The sequence below is a fragment of the Alligator sinensis genome, unplaced genomic scaffold (assembly GCF_000455745.1).
Source record: "Alligator sinensis unplaced genomic scaffold, ASM45574v1 scaffold907_1, whole genome shotgun sequence".
Lineage (NCBI taxonomy): Eukaryota > Metazoa > Chordata > Crocodylia > Alligatoridae > Alligator > Alligator sinensis.
In genome coordinates, this window is record NW_005841925.1 from 2,842,328 (window position 1) to 2,842,893 (window position 566).

The window sequence follows — 566 nt, forward strand, 5'->3', positions numbered from 1 at the left end:
GGGGGGGCCTGCACGGGGGCCCCACCCCAGCCACTACCTCCCATGAACAGCGGCGGGGCTCGGGCACTGCTGTAGGGGGCAAGGGGTTGCGGACAAGGGTCCTTGCCCCCCCAGGCAGCTGGGAGCCCCCTCCGGTGGGGTTGAGGGGCTGTGGGTGGGGGGTGAAGGGCACCAGCAGGGCCAGGGGGGGCTGTGGGTGCAGAGTGAGGGGCCTGGACCTGTCCTGGTAAGCTAAAGGGGCAAGGAGAGCTCTGATTTTCCATGATAAAAAACCCAAAATCAAATACTAAAATGTATAGATACTTAGAATTTATTTTACTGTAGTGATTGAGAGATTGGTAGGTTTCCAAATTGCTTTAAAATTGTAAATCTATCAATAAAACTTTGTGTTCAATTGATATCTATATATATAGCGGTGTTTCATTTTAATCATTTATTATGAGTTTTTTATCAGAGAATTTGCGTTTTTTGTTTTTTTTATCAAGGAAAACCAGGATCCCTGGTAGTGACACTATAAACACAGAAGCCATGCTTGTACCAATCCAACAGTATTTTAGTGACTTTCT